Here is a 26083-nt window from a genome sequence, read left to right as displayed (position 1 = left end):
ATCAGGTATAGGACAGCTATTTATTTCTTTTACACAAAAAGAAATGTTATGCTTTCAGTCTTGTTCGTCTTGTCCTAGCTAGCATATAGGGTTTTCAGGAAGCAACAGTAAATCAGATTAAACCAGTAGAAGGGCTGAGGTCAAAAGACCTCAAAAATAAATGGATGAAAAGTAGTAAAATAAAAGGTATTAAAAAAAAAAGGAAATGCTAATGGCAAATAATTCTTTAAAGATATCCTGTACATCTGGATAAAACAGGATACAGTAACATAACTTCCATTATCTTCTCCTAGGAGCCTGAGACAAACACCAGAACATGGCATTTCATATTTTACCTTGGCTTTGCTCTACTGAAACAACCCCCTCTATACCTTCTGGGAAGCTGGGCCAAGTGGGAAAGTGGGATAGCTCCTCCCTTTGTTAGCAGTCATGCTCTCTGATTTAGAAACTCCCCTTGTCTCCAGTCTGCATTGATCAAGGGACCCAGGCTCTTCATCCCTCAAACTTGTAATGTTGTATCCAGCATTTAATGGTCACCTATGCTTGAGAAATTAAACAGAAGAGGCAGCCAGGGGGTTTAAACAGGAAGTTCAGGCTTGCTTAAGCCCACACAGGTGCTTATAGTTAACGATTTTTCCATTGTTAAGAGGAGAGGGCCCTCATCCTCTCCCTCTTACCCCTCTAGGAATATACTAGAATATCCGGACACAATGTATGAACAGGGAGGAAAAAAAAAGAGGATGGCAGATCCCTCTCCTTTAAAGAAACATTGAGACTTCCTATTCAGTGGCCAATGAGGTAACTGCTTTGCTATATTAAAGCATAAGTTACATGAATACCTAGAATCCCCAGAAGTTTCTAAGGACTAACTGATGCACACTGTCCCAAGGATAGTCCTATAAGCCCATTCCCACACAATGCTCCAACTCCTGCTACAAAGATATTACTTTTAATTTAAGTACAAGTGAACAATATGAAAATGTTTGAAAACTGACACCTATTTCAAAGTACGAGCTCTTCATCAACCACATTATCAGATAAAAACAATACTAATCTAACCAAATCTAATAAGAAGTTAGCCCCTAAAGTTAAAAATATAAAAACTTTTGAAATATGGATTTCCACTGTTACTAATGAGGAACCTCAGCCTAAGCATACATTGTACTTTGAAATACTACCTAAGATAGTCTGAAGTCATCTCAAGCAAAACATTTAAAAACTACGTTTACGTTGCTTTAATGTGTGTCATTTATGAAAACATTCACATCCATACAACTAAAAAACTTGAAAATAGAATTTTCTAACTATTTAAAAATCCCCCAAACAATGAGTTTCATCAAGTTTTGAAACCATTTGTTGAAAATAACCTTCCAATTAGTTTTTAAGAATAACTGATTGACATTAGGGGAAGACAGAAATTCCAAGCCAAATTCCAACAAAAATCTTTTCATAATTAAGGGATGAGATTAAAATAAAGTATTACAATTTACTAAGTGCAACCAAAAGTTAACTAAGTATCTTGGTAAAGTATCTTTTCCAGCTATGATAGCTATTAAAACCAAGTATAAAAATAAAATGAAGTTACAGAACCAGTCCTTTATATTGCTGTATCACAAAATGTTAAACCACAATTGTAAAGAATAATGAGGTATATTCAAAATCACACTGTTCTCACTAAAAATACTATAATTATAATTTTAGTGGACACAAAAAGATCTTTTTACCTTTAAATACAATTTTCTAAGTAGTTTATTTCATCTTTAAATGTCAATTTTTGTGTATATTCTATAATATGTTATTCTAATAACTACACATGTATACAATTTATGAATCAACATAGACACTATGGGTATGTGTTAAAAAAAACCTTTTTAACTAATATAATGCTACTATAGAACTCTCTAATAGCATTTCCTTTTAGAAATTATTATGGTATGTCATAATCAAAAAAGTTTGAATACTTCTGGGCTACAAGGTCCAAGGAATATTTCAAGAAGGAGGTAGGTACTAAGTTGGGCCCTGAAGGATAAGTCAAATTTGCCTGATAGAGGGATTTGTGGCAAAGGAGCAGGCATGAAGGTGAAGCATGAACATGGTGTGTTTGAGAGATCATATATTGCTCAATATCACTTGATCAGAAAGCTACTGACTATGTACGGGTCAGCCAGCCTCTTGGTATCTCCCTTCATTATGTCTATGAAATATGAATAATAATAGCTCCCTCATAAGTCTGTGGAAGGCTAATTTGATAGATAAAATCTGCTGTAAAATTCTTAGGTCAAAAGCTCTAGGCAAATGTGAAGTGATAATGACAGATTGACTCTTCTGTAACCTCTGTGGGTACAAACTTAAAGAATATTTATGATCAGTGCAATCAGACTTCTTACAGGCAAAGAAAGGTCACAAAGATGAACTAAAGAAGCCCATCTGTTCTTGGTTGAATTAAAGAGATTCAAATATTCAGGTTTACTCTCCCCAGTGGAAAATGGCAATTGCTTCTCTTGCTAAAATCCAAAAGCCAATGGCAACAATTTTTATTTAACTTTGGGGATAAAATATTCCCTACAAGGGAGGTAAAAACTTAAACACAAACATTTGGGTTAATGAAGACCTAAGGAAACCTTCTAGCAAGGTAACAGGAAACAACAAACAGTGCAAAGCTCTCCCAGGTATGGATCTCTTTTTTCCCCCGTCTTCTGAAAATTTTGAAGCGACATCTTAATGCAAGCAGAATAAATGCTCCCAGGGATGTCTGTATATATGGAAATGGGCAAGTTTTTATCATTGGATTAGTGCTATAGGATCTCTCGTACATTTTTCATAGGCTGCTGCATCAGCAATTCCCAATACCTTGCTTCTGACATTACAACAGATGCTCTCCACTACCAATAGGATCACCCTTCATTGTCTGTGTTGCCAGTAGAAATTTATGAGTGCCCATTAATTAGAGACAGGGGCACAAAAATAGCTCAGCTGACCTTTTCAAATACCAAAGGGTTGATTTAAAACAGAACCTGGTTAAAAGGTAATGGAGAAGTCTTTAGCTTTTATTTTAAAGACTATTTTATATAGCCATTAGCCATGAAACGAATTGACTCTAGTAACAGAAAGGATAAAAACTGGAAAAAACAGCTTAAAATGAAGTAAGTTATCTACCACAGTTTATGCATGCATGCACTGTGCACATGAACACACACAAAACTTGTTGCTTGATTAATTATTCAGCACACATCAAAAAAAAGTTTTGTCTTAGAAACCTTATAACTGATGGATAGAAAATAATATCAAAATAGAAATTTACTAGTCTCTGAGGGTACATTTTTATATCAAAATAAACAATAAATTTACTTGAACAACAAACTTGTTCCATGATGCATTAATGTACTAATACTTTCATAAACCAAAAATCTACTATTGATTAGGAAATAAACCCATTTTGGGGGGGGGGGGTGAGGCAATTCGGTTAAGTGACTGGCCCAGGGTCAGACAGGTAGTGAGTATCATGAGTCTGAGGCTGAATTTGAACTCAGGTCCTCCTAACTCCAGGGCTGGTGCTCTATCCACCATGCCGCCTAGCTGCTCCATAAACTCCCTCTTAAAAAACTAACATTAAGTGATACTAAACTAATTATTCAGTGTCAAAAGTTTTCCATAATATAGTCCTTTAATTCTTACTCACTCATTCATATTTTTCCAACAACAGCACCTTTATATTTCATGCAGATTTTCACTCAACTACCAAGATACAGCACAAAAACCATGGGAATAGTGTGGAGTAGAGGGTGGGGAGAAGATCAGATGTGATCTTATGATATTTTACACTTCATGTTATCATATATATACATATACATATATATATATATACACACACACACACACACATATATATATAAAACACTTTTAAATTATACAAGTACAATTTTTGCTGAAAGAAGAAATGCTGAATTTTGATAGCTGTCAGACTTGAAGGTTATAGTATCTTGCTACACATGCACCAAACCAAACTGTTCTAGGTCTAATTTAGGATGGAGACAGTGACTGTATCTATGCACCTCCCAGATGAGGAAACTTTGGTCATAGGTACCTTCTTCACAACCAGAGAGATGCCTAGGGCACTAAGAAGTTAAAAGGAATTACTCAGGACCATACAGCCAGAATATGTGAAAGGCAGAATCTTTTTGGCTCCAAGGGCAGCTCTGTATCCACTGCATTATACGCCTTTACCAGGGTAGAACTGCTTTGTAACATTGAAAAAAAACTACAAGCCCACAAAGAGATACACACAAATTATAAACTGTTCTGAAGAACAGTAAAGAATGTTCAATTTTTAAAATGCTACTTTCAGAAGGGTAGCTTTAAGGATGATAGATTAATGAAATCAAATTGCAAACTAGTCATGTTTTATACTTATTTTGGAAAGATCAACATGTACTTTCCCAAAAAAGATATCTGGTACCTAGTAACAGTACAAATCCTAGATAAAATATCATTAAACTTCATTAGTCAGTCACTAAATTGGCTATTTATTTAATTCACAAAGATAATAAAAAAACCCACAAAACTACTTCTGCCACCACCTTTCTGATTCATCTCTCTATCAGGATGGCTTTACTGAGGAAGGAATAGGGGGAAAGGATACATGAGAAAATGTAAATAATAAACACCAAAAAATTTAAGTAAAAAAAAAACTTATTGAATTCCTATGTGTGAGGCACTCCAAAAAAAAAAAGACACTGAACATAGGACTTTTGCTTTTGTAATCAAATACATAGCTAGTCCCTACCCTATCACATATTCAGGCAAAAAAGACCCATTAAGGGCACACAGGCCACTACACCAGCAGTCAAGGTCCCCATGGTAGGTAGTTTCTTGTCACCTAGGTCTATCTGCCAGGCTTATGGAGATTGGGAGTTTTAGATTTTGTGACTGGTTTGTCAGTAAATTTGTGCTGGATGTAAAAGAGATGAGGACAAAAACAAAGGGCAGAGTGTTAAATCTGGAAATGTTATCAACAATCAGCATTTACTGAAGGACTTCTACATTCAGGGCCTAATGTTAAGTAGAGAGACGGAGCCTCAAAAGAACTTGTAGCTGAAGTAGCAGGACACATACACAAAAGATAAGTAACAATCTAATGTAGTTTATCTGCAGAGCCAAATGAACAATATAGATAATTTATGTTTCAAGAGTAACCGCAGGCGCAGCTAGGTGGCACAGTGGATAGAGCTCCTGACACTTCATTAGCTGTCAGTGACGTGGGACAAGTCACTTAACCCCAATTGCCTAAAACAAACAAACAAACAAACAAAAAAAAGATGTTAACTGCAGCAAGTGAGAGAGTTAACAGGAGTAAAGGGGTGTCAGGAATATTCCAGAAAAGGTGCAACATGAGAGTCTTGAGCAAATGAGATAATATTTGTAAGATACTTACCAGAGTGCACACAGTGGGTGCTTAATAAATACTTGCTTTCTCCCCCCCCATCCTCCTTGGAGGAAAACCAGGAATATGAAAAAAACAAAAAAAAACCCCACTGGGATTCAAAGGGGAAGCTAGGTAAAGGTAGAAGATAGAAACCATTTGCATGCAGGGCCTGACAACAGAAACCAAAGAGAAATGGGAGAGAGAAGTGTGTGGCTGACACACAAGGTTTTCAGGGGATCCAAAATTTGGCTCTCCTTTGCTTTAAATATTTGGGTGGTTTAGGTACAGGTCTGCTTAGGGGCAGGTGGCTGAACTAGATGACCTTTAAGCATGACTACTCTGCCAGGTGGCTTGGCCAGGAAAATGGCCCCACGGGAAAGCCTCAATATGCCAATCAGATTAGGTAAGAACAAGCGACTACACAGTTCTGTTCCAAATAAAGAGTTCTCTCAAAGACAGCTTAACAACACAGCAAAGGAAGGTGTCCTTTAGAGACATTTAGAAATTTGCAGGCCTTATATGTCACCTGTTAAACGCAAGGAGAGCTGGGATTAAATGGCATATTAAAGGTTGCTATCCGCATCACTATGTCATCCTAAGAGTGTGTAATATAACAGTGGACTTGCTTTTTACATTCGATTCTCCCTCAAAATGGAAGGCAAGGACATCAGTATTCAACATTCAATTTTAAAGAACACAAAAGAAAGAACTTCATGGTAAAATGAATTCTTTAATAAAAAATAGTCTGGATTGCTTAAGGATACCCACACCTCAGCAACATAAATGATTAATTTGACCATGCTATTCTGATTTCACAGCCAATAGAATTTTGGAGAGAAAGAGACAGGGAAAGAATGATTGGTCTAGCCAATAAGCTTGATTTTTCTTCATCTCCTTTGCTGACACTGCTTAAAAATCCAAAGTTAATTTGTTGGAGGGAGGTAACTGAACCACTATTAGCATTCTTTGAAAGTTACTGTGTTTAAGATTTGGGGGCTATCAGGTTTATATACACAAAAGCAAAGGACTAAAGGTATGGGTCTGGCCTTCTTTGGAAGTGGGATTCTGAGAAGTAGTACTTGAAATTTCTCATCTCCAACTCACAGGGTCCATTCCAGGATCCATGGAATATTACTAATCCTTTTGGGGATTTTATATTCTTCTAATTGATATACCCAAATAACAACCTTTCAACTCATACTTTTTTCTGAAAACAGAAATGAACAGACGTGCCCAAGGTCACATAACCATGCTATTTTTAAGCAGCCAATAAGAAGTCTCAAGTTTACGTAAAGAAATATGTAAAATACCTTGCTCATAGTAAGGCATTCAATAAATAGCTATTGTTATTACACAGGTAAATAAGCTGGCCTGCAACTGAAGATGAAGATGTTTTACAGCGTGTGTGTGTGTGTGTGTGTGTGCGCGCGCGCACGCACACGAGCATGATTTAGATTTGCTTTTACTGAGTCTATCCTCCACTCAGCTGTCAAATTGATCTTCGTAAAGCACAGGTCTGATCATAAGGATTAAATATGAAAATCTCTGAATTTTAAAGCCCTCCACAACCTCGCCCCTCCCCCTACTTTTCCAGTCTTCTCACACCTTACTTTCTCCACATAGTATGAGATCCAGTGACACTCGCCCCCTTGAGATATTTTCACTGGCTATCCCCTGAGGTTATCTCCAATCTATTCTGTACATACCTTTTTTGAACAAAGTTATTTATATGCTGCCTCCCCCATTAGACTCTGAGTTCCTTGAAAGTAGGAACTGGTTTTTGCTTTTCATTGTATTTCCAGCACTTAGCACAGTGACTGGCATATAGTAGCGGCTTAATAAATGCTAGTTCTAGTTTGCTTACATAACAAACTTCAACAGGAAGCAAGATGATGGATGCTGTGTCAGAGGATTTAATGTCAATTTTTCTACTAGATAGGAATGATTTGGTTTCCTCTGTTCCACAGCTTTATACAAACCTATTAAATGGGGCTACCATTTCACAACATTAACAAGTAACAAAATTACCAAGTACTTTGCCAATATGCTATACATGCTATAAATATGACATAAATCCTTACCTATAAATAATAAATATATGTTAGGAGTAGCACTTAATTTGATGGGAACGTTTAACACACCCTAAATTATACAAAGTCATCTTATACCCGAAAGGAGCTAATGAAACAGTAATTGTCCATTTACATGGTTTCTGAAGTTAGTTCATATAGTTATGAAGCTCTTTGTTGGATACTCTAATAAAGGACCAAATATCAACATCTACTTAGTGCTTACTGTGTAAGGACATCATGTAAGGTACTAGGAATACCACCAAATGGCTACCGTGTGAAGATCTCCTAGTCTCTAACAGGGTTTCAGGTAGGACATACTCATCCATCCATCCATTCATTCACTTATCCAATCAATAAATTCTTATTCAATGCCTACCATGTGAAGATCTCTATGGAAGGTTCTAGTGGTGGGAGATGCAAAAACTAACAAGATCCTGCCCTCACAAAATTTATGGACTAGCAAACCATAAAGATTTAAACAAAAATACAAAGCAACATAAGGGTACCAAATGGTAAGTACTACATGACTTCAGAGGAAGGAATGATAATCGAATATGGTGGGACAGTTAAGAAAGGCTTCATGGACAATGTGGAATTTGACTTGGGCCTTGAATTAAGGAGAGGACTTAGACAAGCAGAGAGGAGTAAGAACAGCATTTCAAATAGGGCAAATAGCATAAGCAAAAACACAGAAAAGAGAATTCACATGGCATTTCGGGGAAATGGAGACCAATTTGGTAGGACTCTTGAGGCTTGATGGAGGGGAGAAAAGTTAAAGCTGGAGACAGACTGAGTGCCAGTTAGTGAGAGTGCTGAGGGTCAGAAGAAAAAGAATTTAAATTTTATCAGGTAATCACTGGAGAGCAATTTGCATTTTGTGTATGCAAAGAAGTATGATAGGTTGAACAACATAATAAAATAAATATTAATTAAGAGCCTACTATGTGCCAGGCACTGTGCTAAGCACTGGGGATACAAAAGGGGCGAAAGACAATTCCTGCCCTCAAGGAGCTTATAATCTAATGAGAGATATATATATATAATATATAATATATATTATATATATATATATGGAGAGAGAGAGAGAGAGAGAGAGTGTGTGTGTGTGTGTGTGTGTGTGTGTGTGTGTGTAAATAGGAAATAATTAACAGAAGGAAAGCACTGGAATTAAAAGGCGTTAGGGAAAGATTCCTAGAGAAGGTAGGATTTTACTTTTCAAAGGAAACCAGGGAGGTCAGTAGTCAGAGTGGAAGAGGGACAGCATTCCAGACATGGGGGGACTGCCAGAAAGAATTCCTGGAACGCTGGACCGTGAGTCAGAAGACCAGTATGTTAGTTCTGGTTCTCCCACTCTTATCATCATGGGCGAGTCCCTTACCCTCCCTGGATCTTGATTTTCTAAATTACAGAATCAAACTAAGTGATGATCTCTAAGGTTCTTCCCAGTTCTAATACTATGTAGTGCTCTGCACAGTAATTTGATAGCAGATAACAGGATGAACTAAAAGTGGATGAAACTGGAGGCAGTTAGGAAGCTGTTCTAAGTGCTGGGGTGAACTGATGAAGACCTAACTGACATTTACTGGCTGTGTGACCTTGGCAAGTTACTTGATCTTTCAGTGTCTCAGACAACAATCTGAGATTAAATTTTAGAGTTCCCAATCCAGTGAAATCTTAGGTCTGGTCAAAAAACAAAATAAAACAAAAACATCATACTGAGCCATGTTATGAAACACACATATATAATAATAACTCTTCTTGAATGATAAAACACTAGTGGTTTCCAAAATGGTCTCACCTGAAGGGCACCATGGCATTACCCCAACCATATGACAGGAGAGGAAGACTGTCAAACAAGAACTGCTTCCCACACAAGAAGAGCATCTGCTCTTAGCCCCAACACTCCTCCATACTCTGCTCCCTCTGCTGTGCAAGCTCCCAACCTACCTCCTTCTGAGTCTGGCAATAGATCCTGCAGTTACAGCCGTTGCAGCTGCCATTGGGAAAACCCCACCATCTCACCCGGCTGCCAAATCATCTCTTGGCTCTGCCAGGTACCCCTTAGAGGAAAGGCTCTTCGCTACTTATAATGAAATGAGAGGGGAGTAAGAACCTATCTCCCCCTCTTCATCTTGGATAAGAGAGAGGGACACAGGACAAGCAGGCATGGACAGACTGGGATTTGGATAGAGGTCTCATCATATATCTCTCACCACATAAACCCACCCCTCTTCTAAACTTCCCTGTCACTGTTGAAAGTACTACCATGCTTTCAGTCACCTAGGTTTTCACAACCTTGTCATAATCTTTGACTCCTTGCTCCCTTACCCAACAACCAACCCCACAGCTAATCAGGGGCCAAATGTGGTCAGTTCTACTTTTGTTTCTCTCATAGCTGTCCCCTTCTCTCTAGTCACACAGCCACCACCTTAGATCAGCACCTGCAATAGCCTTCTGATTGATCTCCCTTCCCCAACCCATTCCCCCACTGCTGCCCAAGTGATTTTTCTAAAGCACAGCTCTGACCATGTCATTCTTCTACTCAATAAACTCCAATGGCTCCCTCCTGATTACTGGATCAAATATGATTAAGTCTTTCTCATCCTTTTTTAATTCCTATTTTTGTGTAAGTTTTATAGCGTATATAAGTATTAGCATAGTAGTACATGTATATGTAATCTATAGATAAGTAAATATATATATATTGAGGATATACGCTCATTTTTTATTGATAAGGATGTACAATCAAAAAGTCTGGAGACTACTTACTGCCCTGGACAACACTCTTTTTGGTGTTGTTTAGCCGTGTCCAATTCTTTGTGATCTCCATTTGGGGTTTTCTTAGCAAAGGTACTGAAGTGGTTTGCCATTTCCTTCTCCAGCTCATTTTACAGATGAGGAAATGAGGCAAACAGGGTTATGTGACTTGCCCAGGGTCACACAGTTATTAAGTGTCTGATGCCACATTTGAACTCAGGTCCTACTGACTCCAAACCCAGCAACACCCTTACATACACTCTATTCCTTCCTATACATATCTTTCATTCAACCATAACTTATATACAGAGTAAACTCTGTCCTCTGATTTTTTGATCTTTTGACACAAAAACTGTCTATGAAGGTGAAATGGAATACACTTACATACAGATGTATGCCAATGAATGACATTTTAGGATCACAAGATCTTTAACTTAAACAAGAAAGGGACCTTAAAGGCCACAGAATCCAATTTTCTCCTCCCTCACATTTTACAGAAGGGGATTAAGTGACTCACTCAAGGTTATAAAGATAAGTGACACAAGGATTTGAACACTTGAAATCCAGTGGATCTCCCTCTTATTGGCTTTCAGTTCAAATTTCCCCAGATTACAAACAAAAAGACTATGACACTGACAATTATACAAAGAAATTCAGCCCAGCTGGTTCAATAAGAGGAAAACCATAAATATAATAAATCACGTAAATAATATGAATAAAAACCACAATTATATCAATAGATACTGAAAAAAAGTAACAAAATCCAACATCAGTGTCTGTTAAAAACTCTAGAAAGCAAGTTTATAAATAGATTTTCCTTAATATAACAAATAATAGCTATCTAAAACCAAGCACAAACCATATATATAAGAGAAAAGTTAGAAGCCAATATGAAAGGGATAAAGCAAAGATGTCCATTATTACCGCTACTATTAACATCATCTTAGGAATGTCAACTACAGTATTAAGACAAGAAAAGTGAAATTGAGGTGATAAACATAAACAGAAAGGGAACAAAATTATCCCCTTTTTTACCTGATATAATTCACAAAAAAATCTCTCAAGAGTCAATCAAAAATTAATAGAAACATTAATAAATTCAGCAAAGTTGCAGGCTATAGAATAAGTTCATATTAATCATGATAATTCCTGTATATTAGCAACAAAACTCAGTAGGAAGAAATAGAAATTCCATTTAAAATAACTACAGAATATATCAGAATATACAGAATATATCAAATATTTGAGAATCTACATACAAAGATATATCAGGAAGTATATGAACGCCAACTACAGAACATTCTTTGCAGAAATGTAGACCTAAATAATTGGAAAAATATTAATTGCTCAGGGGTAGGTCAAACCAATGATAAAAATTCTACCTAATTCTACAATTCTACCTAAATTTACTTATTCAGTACCACACCAAACTTCCAAAGGATTATTTTATATAGCTAGAAAAAAACAAAATAAAATTTATATGGAAGTAAATATATACATACTGAAGGTATATGCTCATAATTTTTTATCGAAAGGGATATACAATTGAAGAAGTTTGGAGAATACTTATGGTTCTAGACAATACTCTTACATACTTTCTATATAGGTGTGTGTGTGTGTGTGTATGCATACATGTAAGTGTGTGTATGGATGTATATATATCCATACACACATATAGGTATGTGTACACTTATACTTCCTATATATAGAAAAATATACAGTATATATACTTTCCATATATAGAATATACATAGTATATATACTTTCTATCTATAGTGTATGCATATATACTTTCTATAAAAGTATACATATAACAGGAAAGTATATAAAGTATATATACACTTTATATAAAAGGACATACACACACACACACACACACACACTAAGAGACAATAATTTCAAGGGTGATAATGAAAAAACAGGAAGGAAGGGGGTCTATCAGTATTAGATCTTAAACTATTATCATTAAAATTATTTAGTACCGGTTAAAGATATAGATGCAAATGCACATAGTAGCATGGTGTTCAATAAACCCAAAGACCCCCAGCAACTGGGTTAAGGCTTCATTATTTGACAAAAAACTGCTGGGAAAAAACAGAACACAATTTGGCAGAAATTAAGCATAGAACAATAATCAAAGAATACAGACAGGTAGTTTTCAATGGAAGAAATCCAAGCTATCAACAACCATTTGAAAAAAAGCTCTAAATCACTAATAATTATAGAAATGCATATTAAAGCAACTCTGAGGTTCTTTCTGCCTTTCACTCATCAGATTGCCAAAGAAAACAAAAGAAGAAAATAACAAATGTTGGAAGGTCTACATGAAAAGAGGCACATTATTGCATTGCTGGTTGAGCTATGAATTAGTCCAGCCAACTTGGAAAGCAATTTGGAACTATGCTCTCAAAAGTTCCTAAATATGACTCAGCAGTGCCACGACTAGGTCTGTGCTCCAAAGTAATCAAGAAAGAGAAAAAAGATCTATATGTACAAAAATATTTATAGCAGCTCTTTTCATAGTAGCCTCAAACTGGAAATTATAGGGGTGCCCATCTATTGGGAAGTGACTAAACAAGTTGTGGGCATGAATGTAATAGGATATTATCGTGCCATAAGAAATTATGAGGGTAGGGAGCGACCAAAATTTATTAAATCTGATCTCACTTGATCCTCACAACAACCCTGTCATACAGGTGATAATTATCCCCATTTTACAACTGAGCCAGACAGAGGTTAAGTGACTAGCTCAGAGTGACACAGCTAGTATGTGTCTGAAGCAGGAAGTGAACTCAGGTTTTCTTGACTTCAGGCCCAGGGCTCTACCCCCTCCTCCACTTAGCAATGCAGATGATGAAATGGCCAGCTTCAGAGGAAACTGGGACAAGATTATGAATTGATGCAGTTAAGTGAGCACAGGAGAACAATATATACAACAGCAACATCACTGAGGAAACTTTAAAAGATTTTAGAACTCTGATCAATGCAATGACAAGCCATGAGGCTGGAGAACTAAAGACAAAACATACACCCACCTCCTGCCAGAGAGGTAATGGATTTAAAATGCAGAATGGGACACTCATTTTTGGAAACGGCCAATGTGGGAATTTGTTTTGGTGGACTAAGCATATCTGTAATGAGGATTTTCTTCTTCTTCTTCCAAGTGTTCAGTCCACAATACAAAGGTTTAGAGTGTCCAAATCCTTATCATCTTAACATATCCAACAATTCATTTCAACAATGTATTAAGTTCCTAATATGTGCTGAGAATACAAAGATAAAAGTGACAGTCCCTGCTCTCAAGGATTTTACATTCCATTGGATGGTTTGAGGAATGGGGGGGAGGGGTGTAAGTGGGTAAGGTGGGATGTCATGCCTACTGATTGGGAGATAGCTAAACAAAGTGTGATATATGAATGTTACTGCACCATAAGAAACAATGGATATGAAAAACATAAAGAGGTATGAGTAGATTTCTAAAAACTGATGCAAAGTTGTCAACTGGATATATTGATTTGTGAGTCACCCGCACAAAGATAATAATCAAACTCATGAAAGTAGATAAGATTACCATGGGAAAAAAATATTAAAAAAATGAAAGAAGTTCTAGGACAAAGTATTATAGGCCACACTCACATTTAGTGGGCAGAAAGATAATGAATCAGTAAAGGAAACAAAGGAGATAAGTAAAGAATGGGGGGGGAAGAGGGAGGGGCTCTGTGTGACAGAATTCAAGAGAGGTGAGAATACACAAGAAGATGGTCAACAGTGTCAAATCCTGCAGAAAAATCAGGGAGGATAAGAACTGAGTAAAAATATACATTTAGAAATTAAGAGTTTATGCATGAACTTCAAGAGTTGTGTGTGAGGGGCAGCTAGGTGGCGCAGTGGATAGAGCACCGGCTCTGAAGTCAGGAGGAGCCGAATTCAAATCCGGCCTCAGACCAAAAAACACTTGACACTAGCTGTGTGACCCTGGGCAAGTCACTTAACCCCAATTGCCTAAAAGAAAAAAAAAGAGTTGTGTGTGGTCATTTTACAAGAAAAAAAAACCTGATCAGTCCATTCTAACCCCCAAGAACCACCCAAAACTGGGGACTAGACCCCAATCAACCCTCCAAATCATGAGAACTTTCAAAAGGAGAACCAATATGATTTCCAAGTCATTGAAATAAGGCAGAAAATGTCTTTGAGAAGCTTTTCTTGACTCAAACATTACCTAGAGTCACAACAATGGCAAATACAGTCTCCTAAGAGGTTCTAAACCTAGTAGGAATGAAAAGTTGGTCTGGTCTAAGACTTAAAACTAGAGAGTCACTGAATTTCTGAGTGGAAGGGGCTTGGAGATCATATCATCCAAATCTTTTATTCAGCATATGAGGCCCAAAGATTAAATTCTAACTTGTAGTTACATGAGTTAAATACTAACTTATAGTGCTTTACTCTACACAATATTAAGTAGCTAAATATTAACTCATAGTACTTTTAAGTTTTACATAGTGCTTTCTTTACAACAGATCTATAAGGCAAACAGTGTTAGTATTACTATCACTATTACACAAATGAGAAAACTGAACCTCAGAAAGATTGTCTTGCCTAACTAGGTAAGTAAGTTAGTGGCAGAACCAGAACTAAAACTCAGATGTCTTGGTTCATGCTCCAGTGGTCAGTTCACTGCACCATGCTGTTATCTAATACCAAGAGAGCCCTGCCAGCTCAAAGGCCCAGGGATAGTGTTACTGTATAATTTCATTTTGGGCAATAAGATAAGGGGGAAAAAAAGGTTTGGTTTTTTTTCTCCATGCCAAATTCAGGAATTCCAATTCTACCATAATGAAAGAACAAAAATTTATCTCTCATCAAAATTATCAAGCTATACAATGGTATTTCAATTATAATTTTGCTTGCTATCTGTACTATCATAATCCCAAAATGATTTTGGCAAAGGGATATGGCGCAAAGGGCACTATACTAGAAATCAGTAGACCCGGGTTCCAATCCAAACTCTGAACACTATCTAACATTTAACTTTTCGGAATCTAAGTTTCTTCAACTATAAGAGGAAGTAGGCTGAACTAGATGATCTCTAAGGCTTTAAGAACTATGAGGACTCATATAAGGTATTTGTGCCATTTGGAAGCACTAGCAAGCTCAGCTTTCAAATACGATGAAGTATAATTTCTCAGATGCCATTTTCTATTTTGACTAATAATATTCCAACACTCTACATGATTTCTCCTTTAAGGATCTGCACAAGAACTCGATGGGGTACACAGCTTTTTGTGGTAGAACTGGAAACAAAGTTGCCCACTGAAGAAGGAATAGCTAAAGAAATAGTGGTACATGAACATAATGGAATATTACCACACTATGAGAAACAATGAAAAGAAATTTACATGATAATTTTATTATATATTTAAAAGGAATAGCAAGTTGTATATAATAGATTTGCAACTTCATGTGCAATCATCTTTTTAATGATACTATGTTATGGAAATGCTTGTTTTATTCCATAAATTAAAAATAAAACAGAAACAATGAATATGAAGAATTCAGAGAAGCACAGTAACACTCCAATGAGTACTCACTTCAGTAGCACATATAACTAAAATTGAAATGATAGAGAGAAGATTAGCATGGCCCCCGTGTAAAAATGACACAAAAATTCATGACGAGTTCCACATTTTTAATTTAAAGGGAAAAAAGACACATGAACTGATGAAGTAAGGAGAACAAAAACATCCAATATCCAATATATGTAGTTATTTTGAACTACAACAATGAAAACATGAAGAGCAATAACACAAAACTGAAACATGTATCATGATAATGACCAACCTGGAGAAGAGCTGAGAAAATACAACTCCCTCCCTTCATTTCAGAGTAAGATACCATGAGTGTGTAACGTTGCTTATCTTGTTAGACTCAGCTGATGTCTGGTTGGCTTGGTTGAACTATTGTTTTTCTTTTTTCTTCTTAAGTCTCTGTTACAAAAGAAGACTGATAGATAGAGGAGAGTGAGAGAGAGTTATGTGAAAATTGATGTGATCTAAAAAACAGGAAACAAATAAAAAGCCCTAATACTATATCTCCACAGTCATTTCTATGTAGATGACTCCCAAATATACATAACAGCCCTCATCTCTCTCTCCAAAACTCCAATTCAATACTTCCAACCAGATATCCCATAGGCATCTACAACTCAACGTGGCCAAAGCCAGAACCCATTATCTTTCCACCTACACCTCAAGAACTCAATAGTGTTTTATTGCAGTGTACTCTCCTCATCCCGGGCTCCTGAAGATTTGCAGGCTAACTCTCTAAGATGAAAAGATGGATCTCTCTTCATTAAACTCAATGGGAAAACAAGACCCCAAACATGATTTTTGACATACTTCCCACATAACAAAGACTGCTTCACTAATGATTAAAATAGCAGCTGGTAATGGCTTAAAGCAAGTGAGCCAGCTAGACAACTCAGCATATGTTTAAATTCCCTCTCTTCCTTTATCCAACAACGTTATCTCCAAAGAACATTCAAATAACTAGTGAAATACACAGGTATTCTATTATGTGGAATACAGAAAAAAATATCAGTGAGTTGGTAAGAAAGTAGGCTACTTTAATTCAACTCTCATAAGAGGTGTTCTGATGCAGAAGACATTGCCACAAGGAATTACATGGAAGTGATAAAAACTCGGAGAATAAATTAAATCAAGGTTGTATTTGATGGCATGAGCCCCTTAATTATAACTACTATAATCAAATTTCTTGCCCACATGTCTCTAAAAAGCTGATACACTGTATTAACTATACATATTTACAGCTGAGGAGAGGATATAACCAAGAGTAGCCTAGTCAACCTATAATAAGGTTAATGCATCAAGCCGCTGTTCTGGTTTTAAAGGTCTCTCTCTATGGCAGGTATGAACATCTCATCTTCACTGATACTACGTTCGGGATTTTGACTAGTCAAGTCTAGTCAATAAGCATTTATTAAGCACTTACTGTGTCAGGTATTGTGCTAAACTGCTGGGGGATACAAAGAAAAGCAAAAATTAGTTCCTGCCTCCAGAAGATCACATCCTAATGGAGAAACAACATGAAAATAATGATGTACAAATAAGATATACACAGGATAAACTGGAGATAATCTCAGAGGAAAGGCATTAAGATTAAGGAAGACTGTGAAAAGCTTCCTACAGAAGGCTGGACTTTAGCTAAGACTTGAAAGGAGACAGAGAAGCCAGGAGATGAGGAGGGAGAGAGTTCCAGGCACAGAGGCCAGGGAGTGAAAATGTCCTAAGTTGGGAAATGGAATGTCTTATGCAAGGAACAGCAAGGAGGTTAGTGTCACTAGACCACAGAATACATGGAGAGGAGTACAGTGTAAGAAAACTAGAAAGAATGGAAGGGGCCAGGTTATAAAGGGCTTTAAAAACCAAAAAATTTCATATTTTACAGAATTTTATATTTGATTTTGGAGGGAACAGGCAGCCACTGCAGTTGAGTAGAAGGTGATATGGTCAGACCTGAGCTTTAAGAAAATCAATTTGACAGCTGAGGGAAAAGGGGATTAGGGTGGGGGGAGAGGCCTGAGGCAAGGAGACCAGTGAGCAAGCTACTGCAAATAGTCCAAGAATGAGGTGATGAGGACTTGCACCAGGATGGTGGCAATGTCAGAGGAAAGAAGAGGGGATATATGAGAAATGTTATTAAAGTAGAAATGACAGAACTTGACAAATAATTGGATATGGCAGGGGGAAGGGTGTCAGGGAGAGTGAAGAGTCAAGAATGACATCCAGATTGTGAACTTCGGTGATTTGAAGGATAGTGGTACCTTTGAAAGTGACAGGGAGGTGAGGAAGAGGGAGAGTTTGGGGGAGAGTTGAGTTTAAGATGTCTACAGAACATCTAGTTTGAGACAGCTAACATGCAATAGGCAATTGGAGATGTAAGACTGTATGTTAGGAAAGAGATTAGGGCTGGACAAACACATTTGAGAATCATAATGAAATCAAGCAAAATAATATAGAGGAAGAACAGAAGAAGATCTAGGACAGAGCCATGTGGGACACCCACTGTTAAGGGGCAGGACCTGGATGAAGATCCAGCAAAGGACACTTGAGAAGGAATGGTCAGACAGGCAAGAAGAGGAACAGGAGAAAGCAGTGTCATGAAAACAAAATAGAAGAGATTATCAAGAAGGGGATGGTTGACAGTGTCCAAGACCCTCCCTAGGGAGTCTCTTGGCCCTAGAGACAGCAACTTACAGAAAGAAGAGGAACAAGAGGCTCTCAAGTTAGAGGAATAGCAGACTGGGCATTTCTGGACAATTCCCAAGTTCCTAAAACCAGCCCCCTGGAGAGAGAAGCAGAGTTCCAAAACCAATGAGAAGCAGGAAGTTATCAGGCATGATATGGAGGAGCAATCTTGACCTTTGCCCTCTACTACTACAGTAATTTTTGTGAACTGTGTTTGTCCAATGGGAGGAAAGTGGATTGTACCCTCAACCAGAATTGAAATGGAACTTGTTAAAATTTTTAAACAAATGTAGTAAAGCTAAGGAACAAAAGTTGTGAAAGATACCACTGAAGATTCAAATCACTTCAACATCATCTCCATCTTCTTATCTTTTACTCTAGTTTTGCAGGATAAATAAGGAGACTTTATCTTTACCAATATCAACCCCTCTATTTGTACCCTTAATCCCAATCCCCTTCTGACTCCTCCAGAAGCTCAGTCCTTTGATTATCCTCTCTCTCTCTCTTTCCCTTCCTTCCCTTTATTTTCTTTTTTTTCACATTAGTTATGTTGTAAGGAAGAATTAGAACCAATAGGAGGAACCACAAGAAAGAGGAAATGAAACAAAGCAGAAGAAAAAAGAGCAAAAAGTATGTTTCAGTCTGCATTCGAACTCCACAGTTCTTTCTCTGGAGGTGGGGACAGCATTTTCCATTATGAGACTTTTGGAGATGTCTTAGATCTTTGCATTTCTGAGAAGGGCTAAATCTATCAAAGTCAGTCATCGCACAACGTGGCTGTTACCGTACATTGTTCTCCTGATGCTGCTCACTTCACTCAGCATCAGTTCATACAAGTCTTTCCAGGTTTTTCTGATGTCTGCCTGCTCATCATTTCTTATAGCACAATAGTATTCCATTACATTCATACACAATAACTTGTTCAGCCATTCCTCAATTGATGGGCATCCCCTCAATTTCCAATTCTTTGCCATCGCAGAAAGAGCTGCTATAAATATTTTTGTACATGCAGGTCCTTTTCCCATTTTTATGATCTCTTTGGGATACAGCCCTATAAGTGCTATTTCTGGGTCAAAGCAATTTTTTTTTCAGTCTTTATTTTCAATCTTCCCATCTCTACCCACTTTTTTCTTCCTTTCTAGAAATAGACCAAAATCTTCTACTCCTTTAAAAAACTTTCACTTGCCTCTACCATCCTTCTCCCAATTTCTGTCAAGGGCATCACCATTTTTCTAGTCACCCAAGTTTATAATTTCAGAGTCATCCTTGATTTTTCACTCCCTCACTCCCTTCACATCCAATTAGATGTTAAGTCTTGGTGATTACACATTCTTAACATCATTCCCAATGGTCCTTTTCTCTCTACTCACATCAGCACCACTCTGATCCAGGCTTTCATCACCTTGCACCTGGACTATCACAACAGCCTCCTGATTGGTCTTATAGCCAGTGCCTCCCCTTGCTAATCCATTCTCCACACAGCTGCCAGATTGATATTCCTGAATGCTGGCTTGCCCATTCTCAAGAACCATCAATAACTCCCAACTGCCTTTAGGATAAAATACAGACTACTTGGTTTGGCATTTAAAGTCCTTTACACTATGGCTCCAGCCTACCTCTCCAGTGTGACTACCTATTACTCCTTCTAAAACACTCCATACTCCAATCCACCAGCTTACTTGCTGATCCCCATGTGTCATTCATCTCCTACCTCTGTATCTTTGCATATACTATCCCTCATGCCAGAAATACTCTCCTTCCTCTTGGAACTCCTGGCTCCTTTATGGAGGACTCACCTCAACTGCCAGCTCCTTCAAGAGGCCTTTCCTGATTCCCCCAGTTGTTTGCATCCCTTCCCCCAAATTACTTTGTATTTGTTTCCTATTTGTGATAAGACATGTTCTCCCTCACTTCCCTCAACCTGGGCCTTGACTAGTACCACCCTCCCTCGGTGCAGCTTCCTGGTCCCATCCACGTAGAGCTCAGACCCCTTCAAGTTGGTGCTTGTCTGAAGGCCACTAGAAGCACTATACTTTGCTAGGATAGAAGCTCAGTGTCATTATATCCTTCCTGCATATCCCTTCTGTGTTGGGGTAAAGTAAACCTCCTCTTGTTAACTGTTTAATGACTTATGAGTGCTTCATTCGGCCCTCAAATCCAACATAAACAGGATGCTGCTTGGCTTTAGGTCCACCCTCAACAGTATACTTATCTGAAACATCACATCCCCCAGCAGAATATAAGCTTCTTGATAGCAGGAATTGTTTATTCGGTATATTTCCATCCTCAGCGCCTAGCATATAATGGGTAGTTAATAAATGCACACTGGTTGATAACCAAGCTTGGAGAGTTGGCCTGAGGAGTTGAGAGGTTGTGTCTTGCCCAGGGTCACGTAGCTGGTATGTGTCAAGATAGAAGTTTGAATCTACACCTTTCTGACTCTGAGGCCCAGCTCTCTATCCATGTTTCTGTCTCTGCCTCTCTTTTCTTTTGATACTTACTTCTTATATATTTATACACTTATGTGTGTATTCACAAATATGCACATTTTTAATGCCAGAATATTCCACCATCCACATGCATTAGCATTTATTTTGTGATGAGTCAAATTTCACATGCTACATGCAGGCTTGAAGTCTCCAGAAGACACAGAGGACACAGGATTTTGAAACCTTGCCTGGGAAGTACAAATGCCTTATCTTGACTCTGATTGTTAGGTAGCGCTTTATAAACATTCGTAAACTCTTTTAGGATAAAAATCAAGTCTTAGTCATTTCTGAACCTTCCACAGAGGGTGGCTTATATCCAGAAGTCAATAAATATTTGTGGATTGAAAACTTGATGGGTTCATGTCTCCATGAAAGAAAAAATAAATTTTGGTATTTGAAATCTCCGCAGTTTACCAATGCTATCACTCCACGTATTCACAGGCAAAGCTCCCCCACAACAACTAGTCTTCATTGTTTAAACAGCATAAATAAAGAAGTGATGTAGACATAGAAATGTTACTCTGAGACAAAAAACTGACTGCATTTGCTACCTCCAACATTGGTTTGTCAACATCTCTCCTACATGTCCCCTTTTCTCCTCTGACACTGCCACCACTCTGGTGCAGTCTCTACTCACCTCACGCCTGGACTATCTCGACAGCCTCTAGTTGGTGTCCCCCGCCACAAGCCTCTCCCCAGGCCAGCCCACTCAGCTGTTAAACTGATCTTCCCAATTTGGCCCAAGTCTCACCATGTCACTTTCCTATCAGTAAATTCCAGTGGCTCCCTATTACTTCTAAGATCAAATACAAAATCTTCTGTTTGGCTTTTAAAGCCCTTTACACCTTTCTAGTCTTCCTTACATTTTACTCCCCTAGATGTAGTCTACGATTCTGCTACACTCACTGGCCTCTCCTTGCTGCTTGTTACAGAAGACACTTCCCCTCCTGACCTGATGTTTTTTCACTGGCTGAAATGTTCTCCTTACTCACCTTGCCTCCTGTCTTCTTTCAAGTGTCAGCTAAAATCCTACATTCTACAAGATTGCCTTTCCCAGTCCCAGTATTAAAAGGGTCACTGTATCAACAAAGCGAAGGCTAGTACCCTCCCTCTGAGATTACCTCCAATTAATCCTGTATATATCTGGTATATACATAGTTATTCGCATGATTCTACCTCCCCATCAGAATGTGAGTTACTAGAGGGTAGAATTGATTTTGCTTTTCTTTGTATTCCTAGAATTTAATGCAGTGTCTTACACACGGTAAGTGTTAAATAAATGCTTATTGTCTTGACTTACATCTCTTTGGACTATTTGTTTTTATTTGTGTATATGTTGTTGTTCAGTTGTTTAGTGGCATCTGACTCTTCATGACCCCCGGGATCATAATGTCCATGGCGTTTTCTTGGCAAAGATACTGAAGTGGTCTGCCATTTCCTTCTCCAGTAGATTAAAACAAACAGAGGTTAAGTGACTTGTCCAACTGCTAGTCAGTGTCTGAGGACACATTTGAACTCAGGTCTTCCTAACTCTATGCCCAGCACTCTATCCACTAGCCACCTAGCTGCCTCCTTGTGTATCCCCCCTAATAATAGCTAACATTTATGTAGCATTTACTACAATTATTATCTCACTTGATCCTCACAACAACCCTAGAAAGTAGGTGCTATTATTAGCCCCTTACAGATGAGGAAAAGCAAACAGAGGTGAAGTGACTTGCCCAGGGTCAAACAGCTAATTAAGCGTCTGAAGCTGGATCTGAATTCCTGTCTTCCTGACTCTGGGGCCAGTACTCTACCCACTGCACCACTCAAGAGGCCTAGCTAATAAACTCTAGCTGCTCCTGTAAATAAACTAAGCTCTTTGACAGCAAGCACTATGCCTTAGCATTGTGGCTTGCCTATAGAAGGCACATAATAAGCATTTGTTAAATTTAATACAGTTGTTTGAATTAGTCTAGTCAATATAGCCAAGCAGAACTTAGACAGTCGAATGATACTACAAAAGATGCTTTTGCATGATAGTATCTCTACATATGTACACTTCATCAAAGAGTAATTGCTTCTTACATGTTTATTCAAGCAGAACTATAAAATCATTTCATGAATAAGGCTGGCTTTTCCCCATATTATTGTCTGGGCTCTCTACCTATTCAGGGATTATTTGTAAGCATCCAAACTCCATCTTTGGAAAAGGATCCTCTGAAAACTTTTAAATACACATAAAGTAGGAAAACTTCAAAAGCATCCTTGTACCTTATTTGGTCAACTCCTCACTTAATGCTACCTTTTCTAAAACTGTGTGGCTGATTTAAAAGAAGTTCACTCAACACTAGGAAATTTGTCCTAGGATAAAAATCAGGAAATAAGGATAATTGAATTCTGTATTTCCCACTCCACTTTCTCAGCTTGAAAAAAAAGAAAAACAACACTATTCTCAAAGGCCACAAAAAAGAATAGAGTAGAATATGATAAATTCTGTTAGCCAAAGACGTAAGCTACACATACACACACACAACAAAAACAAACAAAAAACCAAATAAACATGGTGAAAACATTGAGGATATAAAGAAAAGGAAAAATAATTCCTGTCCTAAAAAGAACATACATTATTCCAATGGGAGAGACAACACATAAATGCACAGGTACAATCAGGGATGTGTACACAGTAGATATGTGGTAAACTTAGAGAGAAAGGCTTTAGAAGTTTGAGATATGAAGAAATGCATCCTGCAGAAGGAAGCATTTGAGATGAGTCTTGAAGGAAGTTAAGGAGTGTAAGAGGTGGAAGTAAGGAGGCAGAGTATCTCTGGCATGAGGAACAGTCAGTACTCAGGCCTGGAGATGGGAGATGGAGTGCCACGAGCAAGGGAAAACAAGTAGACTACTCCAACTACATTCTAAAGCGCACTGAAGGAAGAAGTGTAAGAATATTGTTAAGGTAGGAAGTGGCCACAAAAATGTCTCAAATTCACTGAACACAAGTTCCATATGAGTATGAATCAAGAGAATAAAAAAGACAACATTATATATGAAAATGCTAATCCCACAGATTATAATTCTAACATTTTATATTTTAATAACTTTTTAAAAAGATAATCAACAGAAAGCCTTAAAACTCCACCTTGTAGCAGGTAAGAGGTACTATTTTATTAGTGGGAAAACATTCATAGAAAGAAAAAAGCATAAAATAGCAAGAAACCTCAGGCCTTTAATGTTCTCCATAATTTGACTCCACCTTACATATCCAACCCATTTTTCCAGCGCTCCTCAACAATTCACCCTTTGTTCTAAACATGCCTATCTCCTCCTTGTCCCACGAACGCATCTCTTCATTCCTGCCTCCATGCCCTTTGCTCATGGCCCTGCCAGGAACCTTCACTCCTTCCTTTAAAGCTAGTCGTCCTGAAAGTCTTCCAGGATCATTCAGCTTTCACTGCTCTTCTTCAGTGAATTTCCACAGTACAATGTCAGCATCATACAATTTATCAGTTGTCTATTACCTTTTATTATTTCCAGCTGTTTCACGTAGGTCAGTTTTGTCTCTCTACTTGAAGCCTAAGTGAAACAAATATATAGGAGGAAGATTGGACTAGGTAGCTTGTAGTTGAACATACTCCATTTCAACTAAGAGATTTCAGAGATCCAGTTCCAAAATTTGACAGACAAGGAAAGTGAGGTCCAGAAAGATTTAGTCAGTCAGTCAAAAAGCATTTATAAAACATTTACTATATTCCAAGCACTGTTCTAATTGCTGGGGACTTGCCCAAGGTAATAGCAATTTGGTGACATAACTAGAATGATAATCCAAATCTCCTTCACATCTAGTCAATCACTTCTTCCACTACATCATTCTGCATCTAAGGTCCCTTCCACCTCTAACATTCTATAATAAAACTGGAAGTTCTTTGAGGGCAAGAACCATGTCATACTTCTTATCTCCCACAAGGCCTTGGTACTATGCCTAGCACAGAAAAGAAACTCAGCACTTATTTGCTAATTGGTTATTATATTCCATCTTCTATCCAACAGATTATGATATCTCCAAAGTACAGACATTTAATGGAGTACAAAGTGCTATGAAAACAGCCTCTGTTTAATTACTGACACAAAAATTCAAACACTAGTAAACATACATTAAGGAAACTTACTCTAACCTTTAACCACTATTAAGACCTTTGCTCAAACTTCTAAAGGGACAATTGTCTCAGCAGATGTTCCCAGATGGAAAAATGTGACTAATTACTATAAGATTACCTTTAACTTTTGCCCTTCTATCTTCATTGTACCTAGGCAGTTCTATGGTACAATCCTCCTTACATTATTCAATTCATCTTCACCTTAACTTATTAATCTAAGGAGAGGTTTGTTGGTTTGTTTGTTTTGGAGGCAATGTGGTTAAATGACTTGCCCAGGGTCACACAGTAAGTACCTGAGGCCGGATTTGAACTCAAGTCCTCCTGACTTCAGAGCCAGTGCTCTATCCACTGAGTCACCTAGCTGCCCCAAAAGAGTTTTAAGATTCCAAACTGAGCTGAGGAACATAGCACAAGGTCCTTGTAAAAATCACCTAAAGGATGTGGGAAAAGAAACTAGGGGTGAAGAGAGAAGGAATTGGGAAAGTTTTCCGTGACCACTGCACCACCAAGATGCAACCTCTTTCATGCCTTAATCATTTCCAAAAGCCAGTTCTTAGACAGGTGAAGGTTCAGTAATTTCTCAGGCTTCTAAAACCAGGAAAACAAGGTAGCCTGTAAGCAAATCACCACTGCCTTGAGGAGTCCTGCACGCAAGTATGAAAAAAGCATCCACCCGAAAAAAGATGTTTTACCAGTCCACCCTCCAGCCTGTAAACTAACCAAGTCACCACATTCTTGACTACTCCTCCAGCAAAAACTCTGCCTTGGGCAAATGAGCAAGTAGCTTTTTGGTAAGAAGATTCTCAACAATGATTTGTGCAGTCTGTCAAGGCAAACTGTCTCAGTGCTTCTTTGCAAACCTTCCCTAATACACCTCCCTGTCACCACACTAGTAATCCCTTTCAAGAGCGTCTGGGATCCCCAGAGACATTAACAAAGA

The 26083-nt window shown here is 37.9% G+C and overlaps 1 protein-coding gene and 1 non-coding gene across 4 annotated transcripts in view; one reads left to right on the top strand and one right to left on the bottom strand.

Annotated features, from left to right (window-relative positions):
* The window catches only part of TOM1L2 (target of myb1 like 2 membrane trafficking protein), a 152265-nt gene that overhangs the window by 124878 nt on the left and 1304 nt on the right, over window positions 1-26083 (bottom strand). The window lies entirely within an intron of this gene.
* On the top strand, window positions 15832-15939 carry LOC144457242 (U6 spliceosomal RNA). The gene has a single exon (XR_013486569.1). It is a non-coding gene; the product is annotated as a U6 spliceosomal RNA (small nuclear RNA).

The sequence above is a fragment of the Phascolarctos cinereus genome, unplaced genomic scaffold (genome assembly GCF_003287225.1).
Source record: "Phascolarctos cinereus isolate Bilbo 61053 unplaced genomic scaffold, phaCin_HiC Scaffold_4;HRSCAF=312, whole genome shotgun sequence".
In the NCBI taxonomy this organism is placed as follows: Eukaryota; Metazoa; Chordata; class Mammalia; order Diprotodontia; family Phascolarctidae; genus Phascolarctos; species Phascolarctos cinereus.
Note: the sequence above shows the minus strand (reverse complement) of the source record. Positions and strands in the feature narration are given on the sequence as shown.